Source organism: Dromiciops gliroides, chromosome 1 (genome assembly GCF_019393635.1).
Source record: "Dromiciops gliroides isolate mDroGli1 chromosome 1, mDroGli1.pri, whole genome shotgun sequence".
NCBI lineage: Eukaryota > Metazoa > Chordata > Mammalia > Microbiotheria > Microbiotheriidae > Dromiciops > Dromiciops gliroides.
This window is the reverse complement of record NC_057861.1, coordinates 242,627,102-242,649,447: the sequence shown is the minus strand read 5'-3', so window position 1 is coordinate 242,649,447 and position 22,346 is coordinate 242,627,102. Positions and strand designations below refer to the sequence as shown.

At 36.0% G+C, this 22,346-nt stretch overlaps 1 protein-coding gene across 1 annotated transcript in view; it reads left to right on the top strand.

Annotated features, from left to right (window-relative positions):
- The first annotated feature begins 555 nt into the window (after nt 1–555).
- CHST9 (carbohydrate sulfotransferase 9) overlaps nt 556–22,346 on the top strand; it is a 361,943-nt gene continuing 340,152 nt past the window's right edge. Inside the window, exon 1 of the mRNA XM_043976762.1 lies at nt 556–673. The gene's annotated coding sequence lies outside the window, so the exon portion shown is untranslated. The remainder of the gene's footprint in view (nt 674–22,346) is intronic.

The window sequence follows — 22,346 nt, the reverse complement described above, 5'->3', positions numbered from 1 at the left end:
GATGTCAGGAGTCTTGACAAGAGCAAGAGGAAAGATAGAGAGGTGCTCAAGGTGAGGGCAGTCAAGTCCAGAGATTGGGTTGGTGGTGAGAAGCAGGACAATGTGAACTGAAGGGAGGGAAGTGGGTCTGGGAGTCTGGGAAAAGAAAGAATAAGCTAAGAGAGAGGAGAAGAAAAAGAATTTGCTAGCCAGAGAAAGAAGAGGAAGAGAAGAGAGGGAGGAAATGTGAAGGAGACAAAGAGTATAAAAAAGATAGTGACTGAGGAAGAGAGATGGAGAGGAGAGAGAGAGGCGGGGCTGGCCAGAGCGGAGGGGCCACCGCACTGCTTCGCAGGCTGCGCTGCAGAGGAGAGGGGAGCCAGGGAGGGAGGGAGTGACGAGGAAGGAGGCAGCAGCCAGAGTCCGGAGCTGACTTTAGGCGAGATAGTGCGCCTGGAGGCTTCCCGTTACTGTTCTCCTGGCTCTCCTGAGCTTACGGGGGCCCTGCAGAGGGCTCGCCCGGCCTGCGGACAGACCTGCCCTGGGGTACAAGGAAGAGCCGAGAAGTGTCTGCACAGAGGGCTGGGAAGTTTCCTCCGGGAGCTGCGCTCGTGCAGGAGCGGGAGGTGGCGGGGTGCACTACCTGGCGCTGCCCCAGCGCATACAGGTCGCCTCCAACAGCAGTTCCCGCCAGGTAACGGGCTCTTTGAGGAGGTCTGGAGCTTAGCGGGGGGTTGCAAGGGAAGAAGGAGGGAGCCCAGGTGCAAAGCCCCGCTCCCCCAGATCTCAGCAGGCGGGCGCGGAGTCGCGCTCCTGCTGCTCACCTTCCAGGTGACTTTCTACTACCTTCTGCTTGCAAGGGAAGGCATCTTCTTCCTTCTTGCTCTCCTGGGGAAGTTTAACCCAGCACTGTTTTCTTTATTTGGGTTCTATGTTTATTGAAGAGGGGTGAAGAAAGAGTAGGGAGAAAGGAAAAGTGGTAGAAAATGGGGGACCGGGGATGCCTGGAACTTGGGAGCCACCTGTACTGGCATAGTGGGCACTGGGACGCCTGGGTCTGGCGCTCTCGGAGGGAAAGGGAGCTTGGCAAGGGAGGGAGGGGAGGTTCTTTGGAGTTTGGATGGTGCTTGATCTCCACTTCCCACATGGATGGCTGCAGAAATGAAGGGGCTAATTCCTCCCTCTCTGCGTCTCTTCTTTTGACATCTTTCCCAAACTCCTAACTGCTCTCAGCTTCTATTTGAGATTGATTACATATAGCTTGATCCCGGGAGAGTTAAGGGGTCAAGTTTTCTTAGTGGACTAGGGAAAAGGAGTGTGGGAGGTTGCTGTTGTTGCTGCTGCTGCTGTTGCCACTGGTGGTGGTAGTGATAGCGGTGATGTGTGTGTGTGTGTGTGTGTGTGTGTGTGTGTGTGTGTTTGCTCTGTGAGTGTTTAAAACTGTTTACTCTCCCTTCCACCCTGTTGGTCAAGTACGTTTTTTCCCCAAGGCATTTTCAGCCTGTTTGAGCCCAGATTGTGCTTGATGGCTGTCACTTTATTTTCAACTAAGTTCACACATGGTGAGCCCCACTTCTTCTAGTGTCCGCCCCCAAATCCCTCCCACAAACAAACTGTTCCCCAATGCTTCCCAGGATTTTGAGAGCCTAGAAAGCAATTGGGGAAAGGTTTTTTTTTTCTCTCTCTGTCTCTCTGTCTCTTTCTGTCTCTGTCTCTCTGTCTGTCTGTCTCTCTCTCTCTCTCTCTCACACACACACACACACACACACACACACACACACACAGACATACTTTTTAGAACAAAACCAAAACTCTTCTAGTCATTGGATTCCTCTTTCCAATTTTCAGTTAGTTAACAGTATTATTTATTCAAGTTTAATGTCTCTTCCTAACTCTAAACATTTTTATTCTTTCCATTATAGAAGCTTGTCTGTACTCTCAACATTTTGCTGCTTGTATCTTTTAGATTAATATAGGCACTGCACACTAAAATGATATGTAAGTAGTATTAATATTCACTTTGTCATTCTGTCAGGGCCATTAAATGAGGCCATCCTTGTACTCAACCCCAACTTACAGGAAAAAAAATAGTGATGAACCAATGAAATTCCATAAATACTTATTGTTTAATTACAATGGTCCACAAAGTGTTCTGAACTACTAGGCTCCATCATGCCTCAAAGAATCTAAAGAAGAGTAGTCACTACAAGTGCATTATGGGAAAATGAACCATACTATTTTTATTGCATTTTTTCATGTGCAAATGGATGCAAAAATTTAAATTCTACAGGCTTTTTCTTAAATAGAATAGGAGAGAGTACCCAGGGCCTTGGAGTTGGTTGCTTAACTTAGTGAGGAGAAATGCAAATTCTGTTGTCACTCTAATAACATTTTGATTTAATGTAGTCAATAAGCAAGATGTCACATATGAATTTAGTTAAATGAGAAAAAATTTTTCCTCTTGGTTCATTTTATTTTTATCTCCACTATTGTAGTACCATCCTTCAGAAGATGAACACCTTGTAGATAGATGTTAGTATGTAACAACAAAACATCATATTTTTTAATACAGCGGCTTGGTGACAGTCCAAAAACATAAATGTTTTAAACCATTACCAACCATCTGCTCTCTTCCACTCATTTAAAATACAATGTTTTATTATCACAGGTATCAAAGAGCATGTACACATTTCATACATTTCCATGAACATCATGAAAGCTTTTATGGTGTCTGATGTTGACCCAGGTTCAGCATCTGTTTAATGTGGGATCTTTTGCAAAAAAAAAAAAACAACCAAACAAAAAAATCCAACACCTCTGTCCTTCCCCCTCCTAACCTCTCTTCCCTTCTCTTCTTCCTTTCTTCTATCACAAAAAGATAATTTTTGTTTTAAAGTTTGAAAGTGTTTAACAGCTGCTATTTTGGATGTCAGGCCATTAAAATGATATGGAAGTTGTTTGCTTTTGTTTATCCTTCCCATTTTTCTTTTTCTTTTCTTTACTCAAAAGAAAGCTGGCTTTATTTTTGAAGTTGAGTATTAGGATAAATATAGAATGTACTTGGTATCATTCTAACCCTTTCTTTTTTAATAATCAGAAGAGCATATTGTGTCCCAAAGGAATATATTAAATGACCTTGTGATATTACATCTCCCAAAAGATCAAAATCTTTCCTGAAATAACTTATAAATTATATGAATCAGACTTCATACAGTTCAAAGTAAGTTATATAGTTGATTCATAATTAAATATGTACTCTCTGTATGTCAGTTATATTGTTACATAAGCCTTTGTATGAAGTGAGTTTGTATTACTTATTCACATACTTATACCATTAATCTCCTTGTTGTTATAATAAAAATGATACTTAAGAACTATTATTTTCTTTAAAAATTATTCACATTAAGAGATTTTTGAAGTACCAGAATTATATGCCTTTGCAATATTTTGAAAGAATTCAGATTTTTTTTCTTCTTCCACTCTAAATAGCATTTCCTAATTAAAATGTTGACCATCCATTTTAACCAGAATGTAAGATTTTTTTCAAGCAATCCAGTTTTGGATAGAGTACTTTCAGATACTTCATTCACATTATAAGGAAAACATAAATATCGTGTGGATTGGATCCACAACTGCAAATCATTAATACAGACATGTAGAATATTAAAATACAAAATGAAAAGAGAAGGCTTTTTTGCCCTGTTACCTAATCACCATGGCCCTGCTATAAATGGTGCCCCAGTGGCTTGGATGAGTTAATGCCTAACTTACTGCTAGAATGTGACTTGGATGTTGAAGAAAATGGAATCCAATTATAGATATACTTCTAAAATATCCATTATAAATTTTTAAATATTTGACTATATCAATTGAGCCTTTCTAGTTTAAACCTTTAGATGTTATAGTATTTCTATGAATCTGGATCTTTAAATCTCTCTCATTTAGAACAAGTTAGTATTAATTTTATTGTTTTTTGAAATACTGTATTTTAATTATTGAGGAAAAATAAATTCACAATAAATATTGTCTATGAGGTCACAATTGTTTACAATAATTCATGGCAATAGGAGTATAGTAGTTTTTAATGATTATTGTTAAATGATTTGCATTTGTCTATGGAGCACAGGGAATTACTTCTAAAGGTTTTTGGGGTGTTTTTTTTTAGTTTAGGGATTTAAGGGCTGTCTTTTAGAGTGAAGTTTTTTTCTTTACTAATCTTGTTTTGGAGGTTGTTGGGGAGGTAAGAAGTGGGGACAATCTCTCCAAAAGTGACTTGGGGTGCTAAAGGAAACAAACCTATAATCAAAATTTTATGAGAAATGATCTAAAATTGAAGAGGATAACTGAGTTTTCATGAGGTAAACCTTAGATTAGTACAAACATTTGTGTTTGTACATGTATGTGTATGTTTATGTTTTCATGAATTTCATGTTTATGCATGAAATTGTTACTGAAATATTCATCGTGTTAAATAAAATTTTGTTGGTTGAAGCCTATTTTAAACACAACCAGAAAGTTCAATATAGGGAGGGGGAAAATGAAGTGTGTCCTTTTATGATTCCCTATTGTAAATCTAGAATTATGTAAATAGAATTTTCTCAAAGTGGGACACACCAGCACACAACATCTACAGGTACACATGCTTCAATAATATGCATATGCCTTAATAATGGGTCTTTAAAGAAGTGCAAAAATAAAGGCAAAATAGTTTCAACCTACTTCAATAAGGGATTCTGTACATTTGAGCCTTGTATCCATGTCCAGAATCAGAACACATTTCGCAAGATGGACCCTCTTTTAAGCGTCTGCTGTTTGTGTGGAACTATTAGATAAGATAGTCAAGGTGACTGCCAATTTGCCAGATTTCTATTGTGCTGCTCCAGAGCTCTAGGGCAAAATTGGATGCGGATGAAACAGGTGTTTGAACAAGAAGTTGCTTCACACCATGATGTTTCGATGTTTAACACCTTGTTTATGTCTGCAGTACTTTAGGTATATACAGATTGTATCAAATTGCCAACTTTATGGACTCATAGAAAGAAAGGGAAAACCTCTGTGGAAAGGATGAAAACTGTAAAAATGGCTGAAAATGCAAATGAGGTAATTTCCACTTTAAGTGTAGAGAACAAAACAAAATAAAATTATAGCATTTATAAGGCATGGAGTATGGCAAAAGGATATTAGAAAGTCACCTTCATTATATTCATTATGTTTTATAATACATATACTTGCCATTTAAATATTTAAGGAACTTATTTTGAGGGTGAAATATACCTTTTGTGGGAGAAAAGGGATTCTCTTTCATAAAACTTGGCTCAGTTACTCAGATATTGTTAAAGAAAATCTTTAGTCAGAAATTTAATTAAACCTTACAGAATCTTCTCTGTAGGTATTTATTAAATGAATCTAATCCTTCCTGGTGCTTAAATTGCATAGTCAAATCATATATATATATATATATATATATATATATATATATATATATATATACACATATATATACACACACACATGTGTGTGTATGTGTATCACAAATTTTATAGATGCATAGATATAACAAATATATCTATTTGTTATATATATATATATGTATATGTATATATATAGTCACACAATAACTAGAAGGGAATGCAATATGTGTCTAGTATAATTTCTTAACTTTAGAGATGTCAAACTGAACATCACCATGACTTTATATAAATTTCACATAGACTATCCAATGTGTTAAAGGCCCTCCTCCAGACCCTTTACCATTCTGTGAGCAGCACTGAATCACTTGGGATAGCCATTTCTTGTCCTTTGTTCTTGCTACATGCAAGTCATCAAAAATGCCACTTGCTATGGGCAAACTATGGTTGAGATACACTGTAACCTACTTTCCTTAAACCTACAGTGATTTTTTTCCCATTGCCTTTTAGGTTATCTGTAATTTTGGTATTCTATAATTCACAGCTGTACTAAATAAAAGAATATTGTTGTTAAAAGATGTGTTTGTGTGCTAGACAAAAGTTTAGGATAATTGAAAATTCTGAACAATTTCTAAAAAATATTCCAGCACAATCCTCTCTTCTTCCTATTCACTTATTGGTCTTGTCTGTCTGAAGGACCTGTACAAGATAGATATACTACTGTACCCTTATGCACCTGGATATATGATATAATCAATCCTATATTATAGACTGAATTCTTTTGAATACTCATGGTTTTGTTATTCAGGTCTTGTAGTATTCTCTGGTTTATCAATGTATTACTATCTTCAAAAAAAGCATCTGGATGACCTTACCATCTATAGAGACTTCTTATTACTTTAAAACTCTCCACTAGGTATCTCACTTGAGAGAGTAGAACCACTTCCATGAGCATGTACCTCCCTGTCTTACACTCAGTAATAATAACTAATCTTTATGTAGCACTTTAATGTTGCACAAAAATCCTTACAGACATCATCTCAAAGGAGCCTTGCAAAAGCTCTATGAGTTAGGTACTACAATTTTCATTCTTCTCATTTTACATTTGAAGAAACTGAGGGTCAGAACTGAGTAACTGGCTTATCCATGGTCACACAGCTAGTAAATATCAGAGGCAGAATTTGTAACCTGGATTTCCTCACCACAGACTCAACACTAGACTATGTCGTGCTGCCTCTACAATGTAACTATTTTATCATTCCTATATAATTTATGAGAATGATCTACAATGCATTGATTCAATTCAATAAACATTTATCACGTGCCTACTATGTGCCAGGAAATGTGCTAAGTGCTCGGCATTGAGGAAAATATGAAAAGAGAGCAATTGAACCTTCACAAATTATTTGCTATGGCAGCCTATATTTTCATAGCTACAACTGATTAAAACATGAAAATAAGACATAGCTAGTTGGTGCAGTAGATAGAATACCAGATGAAGTCAAATCTTGCCTTACTTAGGAGTTATGTGGCCTTGGACAAGACACAAACTCTGAATGTTGTTAGTTCCTTCATCTCAAAATTGAAGGGTCTGAATGAACTTCTGAATGGTCTGAATGAAGGGACTCGTGAATCCTTCCTTCTCTAAATGTATGATCCCATTGTTGGACTAGATCTTCTCTACGGTCCCTTTATAACCAATTTTATGGTTCTGGCATGAACATCATAACATAGAATCTCACTGTATTTATTATTTGTAGGTTATATTAAAAATAATTTGGCTCAGTTGAGCAAAAGTCCACCTTTTTTCTCTCCTACATATGTTAAAATCATGCATGATCCTCTGATAGGTTGCAACCATAGAGATAATTTGTGTGTATGTGTATCACAAATTTTATAGATACATAGATATAACAATTATAATGACAATTATAATAATATAACTATTGTAACATAATAATTATATGTAATTAATATAATAATTATAACAATTATAATGATAATATAGCGATTGTCTTTTGCTTATCAAAATCAAGTCTTGTATACAGTAGGGGCTTAATAAATGTTTCTTAAATGAATAAATAAAATCTCTGAATGAGCCTAGATAACCACTTGTCGTGGATGTTGCAGAGGAAACTACTGTTACAGGAATCTTGTTTGATCAGAAGGGAATTCAGACTACATACAACTCAAAATACTCTAAGGCCAAGAGAAAGGTTATACAAATATTGTCAGAAGCTTAAGTCACCTGACTCCAAGTCCAGTGGCCATTTCATTAGATTACTATATCTTCTGATTACTTATAATCATAGGTAAAGGTACTATTCTTTTCTTAAGCTCACTACAATGCCCTTTAATTGTAGTACATATTAGAGGCAGTGTAGTATATTGGAAAAGCATTGAATCTGAAGTTATTAGAGCTTGGCTGAAGATCCACCTTAGTCAATACTTATGCAACCTTGTGCAATCTTTCAGTCAAGAAGCATTTATTAAATACTTACTGTGTACCATGCTAAGTGGGCAAGCTCCATCTCTCTGGACCTCAATTTCTTCATCTATAAAATTTAATATTTGGACTAGACAATCTCTATAGTCCTTTCCTAGCCTAAAATCTTATGAATGCAGATAGATTCATTTGAAGTGTTGCTATCTAAGTGTGATCTCATCAGTGTGGATACTCCTTCCACTGGTGCAGATTATAGCTTTGCACATTTTATCATCCTATCCCATTCTTGTCCAAGATTTTCTGAAATCCTACATAAAAAATCTAAGTAATATGCTGGAGACCTTCCATTGGGTCTTTGAATATTTTGTAGCTACCAATATAGCATTAAACTATGTATGTTATCCCTCACCATGACTGGTTCATACATTTTTTTCTCATCATACATATCTTTAATGATGTTTTTGTTCCACTTCTCATGGCCAAGTCAATGTTGTATGTCACAGCTGAATTATATCCTAACCATATATCTTCCTATTGCCTTTTAATCATTTACAATTTTGATTCTTAGGATGTGGTGGTATTCCATTATTCATAGTCATATGTCAGCCATGAAGGAGAATATTATGTTAAAAAGATAAGCTTTCATGAAAGTATGCAGGCTATGATCATTAAAAATGCTTTATATTTCCTCAGACATGGTTGAATCCTACCTCCTAATCATTTGAATTCTGGATTCAAGTCATTAGTTATTCACCATCTACACAATACCACAAAACCTGTCCTATATATATGTGTGTGTGTGTGTGTGTGTGTGTGTGTGTGTATATATATATATACACATACATACACACATATGTATATATATACACACACAATACATACTTATATACATTTATGTTCATATATAATATATATGTAAACACACATATAAATATACCATACACATACTTATAGACATATATTAGAGGCATCTATGAAAGCATGAATGAAAAAAAGAAAAGGAATGATAATTTTATCAGTCCAGTTAAGGAAAATGTTACATAGGAAAGAATATATATAGGCATTTTGGTGTGAGTAACATTTGAGAAATAAGGCATTATCTCTATCCAATCCTTATCTTAACATTAACACCGTATCTTCAATTAAAAACAAATAATTAGATGTAAAATTAGGCTCTCCCTTAAATCTAAGTTACTACTTTCAGTAGCTTGTGTTTAGCACATATTAGACACTTAATAAATGTGTATTGACTGCTCAATTCCACCATTTAAAACAAATCTAAAGAAGTAATTTCTCAGATATAGTAGTTTATGAAATTTGGCTAAATTTGACCTTGTATAACAGATTTAGAAATAATAAATCTATTTCATGGATGCTTTTCATGTGATGGAACATAAGAATTATAATTCACAGAGAGTGTTCCTAATAAGTGCCATTAGAAATATATTTGCCTTGTTTTTTTTTACAAATCATCTCTCCATCCTCACTTATCATCCCACCCACCCAAACTGTGATCTAATTAATTATCTGATACTCCTCTATCACAAATACAACTATAAAAGTTCAAAAAAACTTCTTGCTGCTACAAGTTTTGTTTAGTTCAGACAGTAAAAATGAGCTATAAATTTAAAGGAAAGTAAGAGAGAAAATCCCAAAGGCATATTCTCCAAACTAGATATCATAGAGAATATCTGTGTTTTAGGAAAAAAGATTAGCAGTAAAGATGTCCAGAAATTCCCAGTAGACAAAATCCAAGAAAGGAGCCAGAAATAAAAGCCATAGACTGATTTATTGATGTACAATGTGACTAGTAATTAACCCAGGTAGGATGGGAAATTCTCAAGAATGAAAATCTGAAAAGGATAAGTGATTCCACAGAATAAAAGAAGTCTAAAGAGACTGACATGGATACACATGAAACTCATCAGCCAACTGGGATTTAAACAACAATATGTACAAAGTTTGGAATCACAGGAAGCTAACAGGATGAATACAAAAGGTGGAAAAATTCTGAATTTTACTATTAATGTATCAGGGTTAAGAAGGGTCTGGCTAGATGAAAGGCTGAAGAAAACAAAAGGAGATGGTTATTTTATAGGTTATGTATTGTAAAACAAAAAAGAGGAAAGGAGGGATAGGATTTCTCCTTGACATGAATGAAATGATAGAAAAAAGGGGCTGAGCCACTCAACTATTAATTTGCTTCTGTTTTCCCTACAAAAGATCTTTGCACCAAAAATAACAGAACAGAAATGGCTTCTAGGGAACTGATACTCATGACTTATAGAAAATAACTATGAGGGAGCCTTGCTTCTCATGATAGTTTCAAGTCTCTAGACTCAGAACTACAATCATAAAACTACATCCTAAAATGTACCTGTGCTATGTAGATGGGCTACATGCTTAAAAAAAAACACCTAGATTATGTGATTGCTGAACATCTATTGCTGATCTTTGAAAGATCATAGAAAATATGAAGGGAGCTTCAGGACTAAAGAACAAATATTTTATCTTTAAAAAAAAAAAGAAAAGACAATGAAGTCTACAGATTATATGAGTGAATATGACATAGATTCCTGAAAAAAGGCATGATTACTGAATACCTAGAAAAAGGAAATTATGAAAAAAGATGCTTTACTAAAAACAAGTCAAGAGACTAACCTCTTTTTTGGGTCAATGTTGCTAGAAACAAGCAAATTCTTTTTTTTCTTACAGTATTTTATTATTTTATAGTTACATGTAGAGATAGTTTTCAACATTTGTTACTATAAGATTTCTAGTTTCAAATCTTTCTCCTTCCCTCCCCTCCCTCCCCCCTTCCCAAGACAGTAAGCAATCTGATATAGGTTATATATGTACAATCACATTAAACATATTTCTGCTTTCGTCATGCTGTGAAAGAAGAATCAGAGCAAAAAGGAAAAATTTCATAAGAGGAAAACAAAAAAATGTAGAAATAGTATTGTTCAATCTGCATCTAGATTCCACATGTTTTTTTTTTCTGGATTTGGAGAGCATTTTCCCTCATGAGTCCTTTGAAACTATCTTGAACCATTGTGTTGCTGAGAAGAGTTAAGTCTATCGCTGTTGATCAACACACAATGTTGTCAATGCTGCCCATCTCGCTTAGCATCAATTTATGTAAGTCCTTCCAGGTTTCTCTGAAACCCACCTGCTCATCATTTCTTTACATTGATTTTTTTAAAACTTTGTGTTCTAAATTTTTCTTTCTCCCTCCTCAACCCTCCCTATGGAATCAAGCAATTCAATATAAGTCATACATGTGCAATTATGCCAGGCATCTTCACATTACTCAAGTTGTGAAAGAAAATAGACAGAATAGCTTTAGCAAGGGGAAATAACAAATAAAATTATACTTCAATCCATATTCAAATACCATCAGTTCTTTCTCAGTTGATGGTTTGAATTTTTCATACAGCCTTCTGATAGCATCCTTCTCATCATTTCTTTCACAGTTACTATTGCTAACTGTATTACCCTTCATCTTATTCCCTCCCCTTGATTTTTACTCTATTTTTTATCTTCTTTCACCCTATTCCTCCTCAAAAATGTTTTGCTATTTACTGCCCCCTTCCCCAATCTGCCCTCTCTTCCTTCACCTCTCCCCCTCTTTTCCCCTTCCCTTCCCACTTTCCCTGAGGGCAAAATATATTACTGTACCCAATTGAGTGTTTATGTTATTCCCTGTTTGAGTCAATTCTGATGAAAGTAAGGCTCACTCACTCCCCCACTCCTTCCCCATTTTCCTCTCCACAAGCTTTTTCTTATTTCTTTTATGTAAACTACTTTTCCCCAGTCCACCTCCCCTTTTCCTTTCTTCCAGTGCATTCCTCTTACCCCTTAATTTTATTTTGAAGATGTCATCATGGGTCAGCTAAGTGACACAGTGGACAAAGCACCATCGCTGGACCCAGGAGGCCCCAAGCCCAAATCCAGCCCCAGACATAAGATGCCCCACCCTGCCTGCCCTACAAAAAACAAGGATAAATGCTTTACAGATATCATCCCTTCATATTCAATTCACACCTGTGCCCTCTAAGTATATTCCTTTCAGTTGCCCTAATACTGAGAAAGTTCTTATGAGTGGGAAGTATTATCTTCTCATGAAATAATATAAACACTTTATTCTTTTAATGTCCCTCATGATTTCTTTTTCTTGTTTATCTTTTTAATAGGGTCTTCTCTAGGGTCTTGTATTTGAAATTCAAGTTTTCTATTTAGTTCAGGTTTTTTCATCACAAATGCCTGAAAGCCCTCTTTTTCATTGAAGTCCCATTTTCCCTCTGAAAGATTATACTCAGTTTTGTTGGGTAGGTGATTTTTGGTTGTAGTCCCAGTTCCTTTGCCCTCTGGGATATCATATTCCATGTCCTCCAGTCCTTTAATGTAGAAGCTGCTAGATCTTATGTTATCCTGACCGTGGCTCCACAGTATTTGAATTCCTTCTTTTTGGTTGTTTGCAATATTTTCTTCTTGACCTGGGATCTCTGGAATTTGGGTATAATATTCCTGGAAGTTTTCTTTTGGGGATCTCTTTCAGGAGGTGATTGGTGGATTCTTTCAATTTCTATTTTACTGTCTGTTTCTAGAATATCTGGAAAATTTTCCCTGACAATTTCTTGGAAGATGGTGTCTAAGCTCTTATTTTGGTCATGGTTTTCAAGTAGTCCAATGATTTTCATATTATCTCTCCTGAATCTATTTTCCAGCTCAGCTATTTTTCCAAGGATATATTTTATATTGCCCTCTATTTTTTAATTCATTTGGATTTGTTTTACTGTGTCTTGGTTTCTCATAAAGTCACTAGCTTCCATTTGTTCAGAGAGCTTTTTAATCTCCTTTTCCATCTAGCTTTTCAAGCTGTTGACCTTTTACTCATGACTTTCCTGCATCACTCTCATTTCTCTTTCCATTCTTTCCTCCACCTCTCTAAATCTTCCTTCTATCTCTCCTACTTTCTCTTCAAAGTCCCTTTAGAGTGCTTCCAAGGCCTGAGGTAAATTCACATTTTTTTGGAAGCTTTGGATACAGGAGCTTTAACTTTGTTATTATCTTCTTCTGAGGGTGTATTCTGGTCTAGTTTGCTACCAAAGCAGCTTTTGATGGTTGGCTGTTTTTTTCTGGTTACTCATCTTGATCCCTTACTTCTTGGCTTTTAACTCCTTCTTAAAGTGTAGCGTTGCTTCCAGGACACACTGTTCCAAGCTACAGCTTGGCCCAGGTGTGACTGGGCTTTTTCTTAGCCTGCCTGATCTGTAACCATGGTCCACTTTCTCTTTGACCTGGAAACAGAAGTTTGATTGAAATCTAATTCTCTATGGTCAGAATCTTGGCGTGCCTGTGCCCCTACCCCACTGGGTGGCTGTCCTTCAACTTTGCTTGCTGGTTCAGAATGTGGGCTCCCTGCCCCAGTTCCAGCAGAGACCGCAGCTATTCCCCCCAACTGCTGGACCCCTTCACCAGTCCACAAACTGAGCTTCAGAAGTAGATAAAGATTCAGAGGCTTTGGTTGTAGGCGCTGTCTGCTCAAGATTTATCCTGCTCCATGTCCTGCACTCTTCTCTCAGCCCAAACAGCAGGTGATCCCAGTCACCTAATTAAGCCATATTTGGCTGGAAAAGAGTCTCACTCTGTTCTTATCTGGGTTATGTTCTTCCAAGTCTGTCTTATTGCATTATGTTTGGAGGTATGTGGATAGGTTTTACTGAGCTGGGAGAGTCATAACCTTTCTTCCCCCATCTTGGTTCTACCCCCCGCAAATCCTTAAACTAAAAAATAATAAAAACCTTTCATATACTCACCCCTCTTTCATGTTTCAACACCTTGTAATTAATCTCCCCTACTAGATGTAATTCTTCTTTCTTAAGTCAGCAGTGATCTCCTAATTGCTAAATCCAATGCATTTTGGGGTGTTTTTTTGTTTTGGGGGGTTTTTGAGGGGCAATGGGGGTTAAGTGACTTGACCATGGTCACATAGCTAGTAAGTATCAAGTATCTGAGGTCAGATTTGAATTCAGGTCCTCCTGAATCCAGGGCTGGTGCTTTATCCACTGTGCCACCTAGCTGCCCCCACTAAATCCAATGCATTTTTGAGGGTCCTCATACTTCTTGATTTCTCTGCAATGTTTGTTTCGGTGTTTTTTGTTTTTTGGGGTTTTTTTTGGTGAGGCAATTGGGGTTAAGTGACTTGCCCAGGGTGACTTGCTCAGGTTAAGTGACTTGCTAGTAAGTGTCAAGTGTCTGAGGCCGGATTTGAACTCAGGTACTCCCGAATCCAGGGCGGTGCTTTATCCACTGCGCCACCTAGCCGCCCCTCTCTGCAATGTTTAACACTGTCAACTATAGCCTCCTTCTGGATAACTTTACTCCCACCCCTTTATTCTGTTTCTTTATTTGCCTTTTATCTGAGAGAAAAGCATACATAACATGGATATTAGAGACAATATCTAAAATATCTTAACAAGCTAAAACATTAAAGACCGACTAGATTAAATAGGGATGAATCTAAAATATATATTTTATATAAAAATCAAATTCACAAATACGAAATGGACATGTTAGACAGTTCTTTAAAACATCTGGGGATTACTATGGATTGTAAACTCAATATGAGTTAATAATTAAAATCTCTTGTCTTCTTACAACAGGAAAAAAACTGATGCTAACTTACTGGTATTTAAGTGAGGTATAACAACCAGGATAAGGAATGTAATAGTATTGTTATACTTTGCCCTGAACATCCCATATGTGATATCTTGGAGGAGTTTGAGGAGCCATATTTTAATAAAGATATATAGATATAACCTATATCAGATTACCTGCTGTCTAGGGGAGGGAGGGGAGGGAGGGAGAAAAATCTGAAATTGTAAAGCTTGTATAAACAACAGTTGAGAAATATCTTTACATGTAACGGAAAAAATAAAATACCTTATATGTTAAAAAAAAAGATAAGGGTTAAGAAATACAAATTAAAAAAAATAAAGATGTTGATAACTTGGAGAGGTTTCAGAGGAGAGTGATGAGCAAAGTAAATGACCTTTCTGTCATGCCATATGAGGATCATTTGAATAATTCATGGTTGTTTAGTCCAGAGATTAAAAGACTTATGAAGAAGACAGATGATAACTGTTCAAGTATTTGAAGGATTGTTGCATTGGGCAGCTAGGTGGTGGAGTAAATAGAATGCTGGGGTGGGGGCTAGGAGGAACAAAAATAGAAGGACTCATCTTCCTGTATTCAAATCTAACCTTAGACACTTATTAGCTGTGTGACCCTGGGCAAGCCACTTAACCCTGTTTGCCTTGTTTTCCTCATCTGTAAAATGAGCTGGAGAAAGAAATGTCAAACCACTCCAGTATCTTTCACAAGAAAACTCAAAATGGATTCATGAAGAGTCAGACACAACTGAAAAAATGACTGAACCACTGCATGGATGAGGAGCTAAATTTTTCATCTTGGCCCCAGAAAGCAGAACTAGAACCAATGAGTGGAAGTTGCCAAGAGGCAAATTTAGGCAAGACATAAAAACTCAAAACTTCCTAATAGAGCTATCTAAATGAAATACCTGGGGTTGCCCCAGGAATTTATGGATTTCCTCTCCCTTGGGATCTTCAAAAAGATGCTGAATGGGTAAGCAGTCATTTTGTCTGCTGTAGAGAAAACATGTATTCAGGTAGAGGTTGAACTGGATGGCTTCTATGGCCTTTTCCAGTTCCGCAATTCCATAATTCCATGACTCCCCATTTTTCATGTGAGACAGTGAGGCTCTGAGAGGAGACATGACTTGCCTATAATCACACAGTGAGTGAGGGAGTCAAGATTGAAATCCACATATTTCTTATTTCATACCCAATAGTCTTCCCCCCTTTTCTATGTTACCTTTTCCAAAGCATCAGCCTTTGTCTACCTCAAGACAGTGTTTATTAAGACCACATCTATGACTACAATGGACTGCCACATACACTGAGATTTAGCTGTTGACTAAAAAATATATTTTAAATCTATGGCATAAAATCACAGAATCATAAAATTTTGAAATTAGAAGTTTAATCTGTATTCAACTAAGAATCCCTCCTCTAGGCAGGTGGCCCTCCACTCTTTATTTGGAAAACTCAAAGGAGGAATAACTTATTACCTGTGAACTTGAATACCATTTAAATCCCCAGATCTTTAACTCCCAAGCCCCAAACAAAAATAATTTCGGGGGGAAAATCCCCTTCTCCAAAACACACACACTTTAACTGAAAAAAGAAATCCCATGGCCAAGAAAGTTCTTTCCAAGGCTTATTTCTTCTTGTCCCCTCCTCACCTTGTACCTCTATGGCTCAGCAACAAAGTCATCAACAAACATTTCTTAAATATTTACTATGTGCCAGGAATTCTGCTAAGTGCTAGAAATACGAAGAAAGCTAAAACCCTGATCTCTTCCCTCATCCTAATAGGAAAAATCAAAAGCAGTCTGGTGACCCAATGAGTACATTTCAACCCTCATGATCAAAGTCCCCTTTCTGGGTATACCTCTATCTGCTCTCTCAACTTTGCTTTTTTTTTTCTTTTTTTCTATTTTTCTCCTCTCTTTCATTTTTCAATTTTAAAAAGTCAATATAAGTACCTGCCCTGAATCAATCAATTATACCCAAAAGCCATCCTAAATGTAGTTTTGATAGGACAAAAAGTATCCAGGACTAGGGTAATCTTCACCACCACCACCCATTAAGGAGATGTGATGAAAGTTTCAAATATATTGTCAATAAGGATATTTATAGTTTTTATATGTATAAATTGTCAAAGTCAAAGCAAAGTTCTTCACCTTTACCTTTGTTAACTTCACCAGATTCCTCCTGATTGCACATTCTCTGTAAAAACAAACCCCCAAAAAAGATGCTTGCAAAAGAATGCAAAGTAGGTAGTACTTGGGTAGTAGTGCAATTACTTTGAAAGTGAGACTCTTCTAGTAATTTTCACATGTGAAATTGTAGGCAACTTTTTAACAAAATATTTCCTTCTGACATATGAAACCTTGTTAATGATTTTGAGGAATTAAAAGACTTGGAATGGTGTTTTTGTTTGCTATGTTAATGAATATTTGAGTACTGGAGTATTAAAAACAAACTAAGAGAGCTTAAACAGTCGTTCATTACAGAAAAAAAGAAAAAGAAGACTCTTTGAAGTTTCCTTATCCACATAAACCCTGTAAGAGAGAAGCATCAATCTGGTAGTTGGGGCAGAAGCCAGATTGTAAGATGACAAGTGAGAAGGTGGTAAAGAAATAGAGACAGCCATTTGGACTAGGAGAATGATTCATTAACAGCAATAAAAATGTCAGTAGAAGGAACCAGTTTGGTGTGGGGTTGCAGACAGGATGATATTGAATTTGGCTTTAGATGCATTATTAAATTTGAGGAGTTGCCCACAATGGGTTGGGCCCAGAATTGAATAGGAGGAAGAAAGCAGATTGGATTGCATTTGGAAAATCACTCAGTTGGTTAACAAATTCAAGCTCCTATAAACACACATGCACACACATTTTTTAACATCAGTATTCTTCCAGTGATATATAGTTGTGGAGAAGACCTCAGTTTCCAAATAATCAAAATCATATATAACCCAATGTTAGTGGATGGTCTAAGTTTCCTTATTTGTAAAATGAAAGGATAGAATTAAATTCTATCATTCAGAAAATATGTAATTAAAGGCATGTGGGTCAGTTCAGTATTGAGTATGAAAGATAATAAATGGACATCCTGCACTGATACTGACCCAATCTCATCCTTCATTCCTGTTTCACATGCCTTTCTCCTTGCCAGGACAAGCCCCTCTGTGGCCACTCTTGATCTCATTACATTCCATCTTCTCTTATATTTAATATCTCCCCGTTCATTGGTTGCTTCTTTAATGTCTACAAATGCACCCATGCATCCTCCATTTTCAAATAAACCCTACCTTGGGCCATCCATTCCTGCTAGCTGTCATCTTACATTTCTCCTTTTATGTCTAAATTTCTTGAGAAGACCATCTACAATGGTTTGCCTTAACTTCATTAACTCTTTCTTTCTTCTTAACTCCTCTTTGTAGTCTCACATCCAATCTAATCATTAAACCAAAGACACTCTCTCAAAAGTTACTGATGATCTCTTCACTGACAAAACTAGTTGTCTTTTTCAGTTCTCATCCTCTGAAGCCTTCAACATTGTTGATCTCCCTCTTCAACTTATTACTCTCTTCGCTCTAGTTTTTTTGGGAAGAATACTCTTCTTTCCAGGGTCTCTTCCTACCTGTTTGAGGACTCCTCTGTCTTTTCTGGATCTTCACCCAAGTTACAAATGCTAACCACTGGGGTTCCCGAGGCTCTGAATCCTCCTTCTCTTCCATCTATGCTATTTGATTTGGTGGTCTCATCAATTCCCACGTTTTCAATGATCACTTATATACAGATGACTCTCAGATCTATTTCCAATCTTAACCTTTCTCTTGACATTTAGTCTTGAAATGCCTGTTAGACATCTCAAACTAGATGTTCTGGAGATATCTTAAATCCAACATATCTCGTACAGAACTCATTTTATCCCCAAACCTTCCTCTCTTTCTAACTTTCCTATTACTCTTGAGGGTATTGCCAGCTGAGAAGTTAGATGTCATTCTTGAATCTTCATTCTTTCAATTTCTATATTCAGTCATCAAATCCTGCCTGTCTACTTTTATAAAATCTTATATATATGTATATTATGTATGTATATGTATACATACATATATGTACATGCATGTTTTATATACATATATTGTATACATACATACACACACATATAAATATCCTCTTCTCTGAATTTGCAACCACCCCTGTGAAGGCCATCATTACCTCACCTGGACTATTACAGCAGCTTTCTGGTTCGTCTACCCTCCTCTAATCTCTCCCTGCTTCAGGCCATCCTCAATTCAGCTATTAAATTGGCCATCTTATTTACAGACCTAACTATGTCACCCCATATTCAACAGACTCTAGTGTATCCTTGTTATTTCTAGAATCAAATATATAATATTCTTTTCAAGCATTCAAAGCCCTTCATACCCTGGCTTCCTTCTACCCTGTAGTCTTCTTATATCTTATAATCCATGCATTTCAGCAATGTTGATTTCTTGTTAATCTTTGCCCATAACATTCCATCTCTTGATTCTGGGAATTTTCATTGGTTGTCCCCCATGCTTGGGACACTCTTCCTCCTGTCTTCCTTCTATTCTCAGTTAAAGTCCCACCTCCCAACAGAGGTTCTCCTTAAGCTCAACCCTTTCCCTTTGAGATTTTCCCAATTAAGCATATACATAAATAAATCTTGTTTCTAAGTATTTCTTTTCATATAGTCTCCCCCATTAGACAATAATCTCCTCAAAGGCAGGTATTGTTTTTTTGTTTGTTTCACTTTTTTTGTATCCTAATTGCTTAACACTGTGAATGGCACATAGTAGGTGTTTAATAAATGCTAGTTGACTGACTGACTGATACTGACAGAGTTTTGAGACCTAGAGTCAAGCTCCTATAAGGTTGGGCAAACACTCTATCAACAACTTAAAAGAAAATACAGGAAAAGAAAGAATACAGAAAAGGCTGATACAGGATGAAAAGTGGAGGCTAGCTTGCACTGTATTGTGGGAGGAAGAACCCATGGATATGAATTTATTTTGCTTAACACTGAAAAATTGTTTGCTGATTCACTTGTTTGTTTTCGTTTCCAATGGAAGACAAGGGAGGTGGGGAAGTGGAAAGAAAGAAATGCATGTTTATTGCAAAAATTAATCTTTAAAAAGAAATATTAAAGAAGAGTTCAAAGAAATATAAGAATAATCAAGTTTTGTGTGGTCATTAGGAAGAAATATAAACATTGGGCTTATAGTAGGTCTCATGTTTGAAAATTATGCCAGTAAATTAGAAGGGAAAATTTAACAGTATCATGAGAAAGCAGTAGGACCAAGTAAAAATTGTTGTTTTTATTCCTTCTCCTCAATAGGGAAAACACATGAATACTTAAAGTCAACACAAATATTACTGTAGAATATTACATGATTCTATGTAAAATTATACAATATAGCAATAGAGGGAACCAGGATCCAAGGTGGGTAAAGGAAGATATAAAAGAAGGGGAGGGCATTTAAATGAACAAACAAAAACTAGAAGTTGTAAAAGCTCAGTTTCAACCACAGGAAGGGCCTGGAAAGTAGAAATTATTGCCATTATTTCTTTTCCATTTATTCACTCTACCCCCTTACTACCATAATCTAACTATTCTCTCAGAGGTTACTAGTTATCTTATTGCAAAACATGACAGATCTCAGTAGTCTTTTTCCTTTAAACCAACAAAGCATTAAAAATTACTCTTTGTTCTTAAAATTGCTTTGTTTTCCATTTCACCTTACTATTCTGATTCTTCTTTTATAATAATATTCTCTTCCTTTAGCTCTTTTCCATTCCCTAACTCCTTCTTTTCCTTCTCCTACCCTCTAATTGGAGTATTGAATAACATTCATTCCATGGTCTTCTGTTCTTCCCTCTTTAACACATCCTCAAACTGTAAGCACATTTTCCTTTCTATCATCTCTATGTGAATGACTCCCCCAAATTTATATCACTAGATCTAACCTTTAACCTGTGCTCTAATCCCATCTTCTCAACCACCTAGAGAAACATTCTACTTCATTTTTCATTTTCTTTTTTTTCTTTTTTCTTTTTCTTTCTTTCTTTCTTTTTTTTTTTGCAGGGCAATGAGGGTTAAGTGACTTGCCCAGGGTCACAGAGCTAATAAGTGTCTGAGGCCAGATTTCAACTCAGGTCCTTCCAAATACAGAGCTGGTGCTTTATCCACTGTGCCACCTAGCCGCCCCCCAATGTTAATATTTTTACTTCAAGATTAACGTGTTCAAAACTCAATTTGTTATCTTTATTAGTGATTCTGTTCTATTTACAATTATCCCTTTTCTGTCATAGGATAACTACAGGTAGGAAGGCCAGCTAGAAGGCTGTTTCATTTATTTTGGCATAAGGTGATAGGGCCAAAGACTAGACTGGTAGTAATAGGAATATAGAGTAAAGGATGAATTTGAGAGGCATTTCAGAAGAAAAACTATTTGGGGTTGGTTTAAAGATAAGGCCTGAAGTTATACTATGGAAAGAGTTTTAAAACATTCTAATATATCTTTTCTAATCTATATAATATTCTAATACAGCAATATTATATTGTGTTTGATTTGTTTTGGTGAAGAAGGAATGCCAATATATTCTCATAAAAGAAAAGGAAAGGGCACAGCTGGGTGGCACAGTGGATAGAGCACTGGCCCTGGATTCAGGAGTACCTGAGTTCAAATCCAGCCTCAGACACTTAACACTTATTAGCTCTGTGACCCTGGGCAAGTCACTTAACCCCAATTGCCTCACCAAAAAAAAAAAAAAAAAAACAAGAAAGGCAAGGCAAGGCTTGAGTTTATAATCTGATAGTTGGAAAATTGTGATTTTGGTTTTTATGAGGAGATGATGCATAATCTCTCCCTTCCCATGCTCCCCAAAACTACAACTTCTTATTGGAAATGAGCTAAAAGGGTACAAGTAACAAAATACTAATGCTTTCCAAAGGAATATCAGAGATAACCTGGTGAAGTAGAACAATTTTGTTAAATATTTTTATTTTCCTAAAAATAATATCTAAGACTACATAAATGGAAATTTTTTAAAATTCATAACTGTTACTGAAGTTGACTGCTAGATTTTGGCTCTGTGATACATCATCAGCAAGAAAACAATGTGTGTACATAACTCTTAGCTAGAAGCTGTTTATACTTAAGTTTTTATGGAATGAACACATGATCATAAGACTGCACAAATAAAACCTTTTGATAATAAATCAGTGTAAAATATTGAGCCTGGGGGAATAATTTTCACTCTTGTAATTAAATTTAAATTTGCTACACATGGAATAAAGGCATTAGAGTCCAAAAAGTATGATTTTTTTTCATTTATGTTGGTTAATTGGTCATTTCATGCAAAGTCTCAGAAAATTCAAGAAAACCAAGCAATTAAAAAGATTTATTTAAATTTTGTTTGTTTGAGATTTTGTTTCTTTTTTTCTGTTTGGGTTATAGAGGAAGGATTTAGCATATTTTATTTCCAGGAGAAACATGTAAACATTAATAAATGAACTGTGCTGAATTGCACATCAGAAAGAGAAAAACTTGTTTGATGTTCCCACTCATTATTGTGGAGTTCATGAAAACATTATTAATTTAATACTTTTATGGTTAAGATTTCACTAGTCCTTAGAATAGCAGCTTTACTACTGAAGTAAAATATATCAGAGAAGTCATCTTTATTTGTTATGTTTCTCAGTCCTATAATTTTTGTAGTCCCTTTGCTAAATTTCATACCAAGTTATTCCTTCTTTAGTCTCTGTATTCCTCGTGGAATTAAAATTTCTGAGGTAGCTATTTAAGGTTCCTTCTAAAAAGTTTCTATT